This window comes from Limulus polyphemus, unplaced genomic scaffold (assembly GCF_000517525.1).
Source record: "Limulus polyphemus unplaced genomic scaffold, Limulus_polyphemus-2.1.2 Scaffold575, whole genome shotgun sequence".
In the NCBI taxonomy this organism is placed as follows: Eukaryota; Metazoa; Arthropoda; class Merostomata; order Xiphosura; family Limulidae; genus Limulus; species Limulus polyphemus.
Genome location: NW_013666185.1, coordinates 186,759 through 191,650, shown reverse-complemented (window position 1 = coordinate 191,650; position 4,892 = coordinate 186,759). Strand labels below are relative to the sequence as shown.

At 32.4% G+C, this 4,892-nt stretch overlaps 1 long non-coding RNA gene across 1 annotated transcript in view; it reads left to right on the top strand.

Moving 5' to 3' along the window:
- Window positions 1-244: 244 nt before the first annotated feature.
- The window catches only part of LOC111085722, a 103,287-nt gene continuing 98,639 nt past the window's right edge, over window positions 245-4,892 (top strand). The window contains exons 1-2 of the long non-coding RNA XR_002610533.1: window positions 245-430; window positions 801-1,821. This is a non-coding gene — a long non-coding RNA (uncharacterized LOC111085722). The remainder of the gene's footprint in view (window positions 431-800; window positions 1,822-4,892) is intronic.

Sequence of the window (4,892 nt, the reverse complement as noted above, 5' to 3'; positions counted from 1 at the left end):
TTACTCATTACAAAACATGGAAAACTAACTGAATCACTCACTCGTGTTAAGTTAATGAATATACTTGCAACACATTTGTGAAAATGAAGCTTCTAACTGGTCAAGTCGGTATACGTTTTTTTTTCTTGTTCTCTTGTGTGTTTTCTTATAGCAAAGCCACATCCGGCTATCTGCTGTGTCCACCGAGGGGGAATCGAACCGCTGATTTTAGCATTGTAAATCCGAAGACTTACCGCTGTCCCACCAGGGGACGCTCTTGTTCTCTTAAAGTGTTAAATTATTGAAGAAGGAAAAAACGAAATCTTAGCACCTGCAGAAGAGTGGTAGCAAAGTAAAATTCATTGATACAGAATAATGATGAAGTAATAGTCATAAGTCTGGAACCCCAGCGACATCATTAGTTAATTCATCGCTTCAATGTTTTGTTCAGGTATAACTGAAGGATGTGTCCATGATAACATAATCGTTAATGCTTTAATGTTATACATCTGTACTTGATAATCACTATTGATTTAGGTTCGTTATTTACATACCCATACAGTCGGCTGTGTTGTCATCTAACTTAAAACCATTTTTCAATGTTTAACAAGAAAATGATACGTCAGAATAGCCATCTTTTTGTTGCTAACAAGTCGATGAAGGGCCATAACTTCTTCCCCTAAAATCATTTAATTATACTAAACAAAAACGCATACAGTTTGTTATGCGGAAAACCAGTTGTTTCCCCCTCCTTTTTTTCTACACAATAACAAGAAAGTGTAGAACACATGCAGCTGAACTAACCTGTTTTTCTTTATTAGGATACTTGTTTGTTGAAGATATGGCAAGAGTCCAACTTCTTCGGTAATTTAGGCCGAGTCGGAAAAACACGAACGGGTCAAAGACACCATGTGAGACGTCATAACGAGTAACAACAAATGGCTCAGGTTATCACACTATTAGCACTGAGCTTCTGGCGTTGTTTATACAGACACATATTATGATAACTTCATCCAGTGAGTGTAAGAAATTCAGCAATGTCAATCCGGGACTCAGGACATTCCCCCAAACTTTCGATTCATACTTTTACCATAGTTCTGACGTGTGAAAGGAAATTCATGTGTAGGAAGTAAAAGCCTAGTTTTCATTGATATGGCTACCACGGGTTCAATGAGATTGGAGCTCACACATCCTGACAGATTTCGGCTCACGTGATCGCCCGATAACCACGACCAAATCACGGTCATTTCATCACAATGCTACCTCTACTAACATGCTGCTCTAACGTTTTTCATGCCCAACAATAACCGTATATTCACAACGTTTTCTTATTTTACAGACTCGGAGAACGTTCACTTTACAGCGCATCGCCTTCTGTGTGTTGCCTGCTTAACAACAACCAGCTCAGACGGTTAAGCGATGACCGGTCTCACCCATCAGCCGCATGAGTTCAAAGGGTTGAGCCTGTCTAGACAACACAACGAGACTGCCGACGTTGAATGGCCAGCGTGGCGGCCATTTCATCTGAAACACTGGGCTGTTTTGATTTTGCTGAACACAGACATGTTCTAATCCTACTGAGTAAGATATAAATAAGGCCAAGCAACGGAATACTAAAGAGTTTAAAACTGTGTACTTTCAGACATTTAAAGTCTAATAGACTCATAGGTATCGCAAGTTTTCAAAATAACACATAAATGTCGTATTTAATCATTGAAATTAGAGCATCACCTATTCCACTAGTTTTGCCAGAAGCAGAAACCGCACTACAGCGTTTGAGAATTCACAAGAAAGCCAACAATCCAGGGGTTGACACTTTCCATCCTTGAAGCATTGTGAAAGGTATAGATAGCTGTTTTGTTCCTGCTTGTGCACGAATGAGCTTTAACTTGTAGTTAATATATCAAAAAGAGGTGATATATGCAGTAGAAGAATAGTTATTTGAATAAAAAAAAGGACGTATTAACATTATTCACAATAGTGATTATTTTACCTTGTACCAGAAGTGTTGATTAATACATGGTTTCGAATTTCCATCTTTTTATTGTCCTACAAAATAAAAGAGTGAAGAAGAAATATTTCAGTACAATAAAATGTAATCCTAATATCAAATTCAGGTTTTTAAAAGAAGAAGATTTGCTGATATTCTCTATGTATTAGCGTTCTGAATACTTTGTTCAGTCGTTTGTGTATATATATCAAGGATATATTATATTCAGTGGCAATGGCTATTTAAATGAAAAAAATATTGAAATGTTCTGACGTTTTAAGGGAAAATAGGATACCAAATAATAGTTCATATATGCTTTTCATCTATATTATTACATACTTTTAAATCTATCAATAATACACATATTATGGAGCTCCCAGTGGTTCAGCAATATGTCTGAAAGCTTATAACGCTAAAATCAGGGTTTGGACACCGGTGGTGGGCACAGTACAGGTAGCCGATTGAGTAGTTTTACGCTTAACAACGAGCAATCCTTTCACATATCTTAGAACTTTAAGTAGCTGATTATTTTGTTTTCAAATTATCAAAACACACAAATAACACTGCTTGTAAACCAGATAAATCTATAGATTTTTGGTATCATGTTTATGTGCGTATTGAAAGTTGACTGCGAATATAATTCAATTTTATTAACTCCATATATGTACTTACTATAATTCTTGGAGTTCTCCGTTTTGATAATTATTTTTCTTATTTGCGTTACAAATCATATTCAAAAGACTATTCACATCCTCGAGTAATAATAAAACTTACTTTCTCAATGGGGTTTGTATTAGTGACATTTATTCAACTTTAAATGAAAATATGAGGTAAAATACACAATTGAATGTTTTTAAAAAGTTCAAAGGTAACATTTTGAAACCAGTGGCCTATAATTTACAAAACAATAAAAATAAATCAGGTCAGAGCCAGATTAAAATTTTTAAAACATTAAAACGCAGCGGTAGTATTTAAAATTTTAAAGCAGTAAAATACAATAGTATACCCAAAACTTTTACATCAGTAAAATACAATAGTATAATCAAAACTTTCAGAGCAGTAAAACACAGCAGCAAAATTTAGAATTTTAAAAAAGTAAAATACAGCAGCAGAATTAACATTTTTAAAATAGTAGAACACAGTATCAGAATTCAAAATTTTAAAGCAGTAAAACACAGTATCAGAATTCAAAATTTTAAAGCAGTAAAACACAGTATCAGAATTCAAGATTTTAAAGCAGTAAAACACAGCAGTATGTATTAAATATTTTAAAGCAGTACAATACAGCAGCAGAATTAAAAATATTAAAGCAGTAAAACACAATAACAAAATTAAAAATTCTAAAGCAATAAAGCACAGTGAAAAAATGAACAATTTTAAAGCAGTAAACACAGCAGCAGAATCTTAAAATAGTAGTTGATTGGTTGATTATTTTATAGCAAAGACATATTGAACTATCTGCCTTGTCAGCCGAAGGGAATCAAATCCCGAATCTTAGCGTTATAAGTCCCTAAACCTAACGCTATCCCACCAGGGGACCTTAAAATACTAGGACACAGCAATAGAGTTAAAAAGGTTTACATGATAAGCAAATAAGTAGGATGAAAACATTAAAATTGTAAAAAAATATCTCCCGGTGAGTCATCTGTAAGTTTACAAACTTACAATGTTAAAATCCGAGATTCATTCGCCCGCGATGGACAGAGCGCGTATAGCCCATTGTATAACTTTGCGCTAAAACAACAACAACAACAGCATCGGAAAAATAAAACATTTTAAAGTAGTAAATCAAATAAAGAATTAAAAATAATCGAGTGGTAAATAAAACACAGCAACAAAATTAATACTCTTAAAGTGATAGAATATAGCAGCAAAATTAATACTCTTAAAGTGATATAATATAGCAGCAAAATTAATACTCTTAAAGTGATAGAATATAGCAGCAAAATTAATACTCTTAATGTGATAGAATATAGCAGCAAAATTAATACTCTTAAAGTGATAGAATATAGCAGCAAAATTAATACTCTTAAAGTGATAGAATATAGCAGCAAAATTAATACTCTTAAAGTGATAGAATATAGCAGCAAAATTAATACTCTTAAAGTGATAGAATATAGCCAGCAAAACTAAAAAAAATTAAAATAATAAAACACAGCAACAAAATTAATACTCTTAAAGTAATAGAATATAGCAGCAAAATTAATACTCTTAAAGTGATAGAATATAGCAGCAAAACTAAAAAAATTAAGGTAATAAAACACAGCAACGGAATTAAAAACTAAGGTAATTGTTTTTTTAACTCAAAGCCATACAATAGGTTATCTGCGCTCTTTCCACCGCAGGGAATAGAACCTCGGATTTTAGAATTGTAAGTCCGGGAACTCACCGCTGATCCACCGAGGGACTTTAAAATAGTAAATCACAACAGTACAGTTAAGCATTTTAAAGTGGTAAAACACAGCAGCAGAACTAAATAATTGTAAATAGTAAAACGTTTTGGCATAAACTGCTATTATCTATAACTGCATGAGTTTTTTTTTCTTTTCATTTAGCTTAAGGCTTATGTCATTACTTATTTTTTTTTAATTTACATTATTTGATTTTATTGTATGATACTTACAAAGTTCTTGTAGACCACTAACGATATCGTAACTGAATTTAAATTATGATAAATTATGAAATTTTTATCATAAACTGTAAGATCAGTTTTTGCTTATTATTCTTTTGAAGTTTGATTAATGCTCTACCAACGCTAATTTTCTCACTTTCATCTGTTAACATTATATATATATATAAACGATTTACAAGAATAAATTATGGTAAACTGTGCTTAAAGTTTTTACTGTGTAATGGTTAGTTCATGTAATATATATATATATATATAGTCTTACAAACTATTCATACTCTACTGTACTAAAGC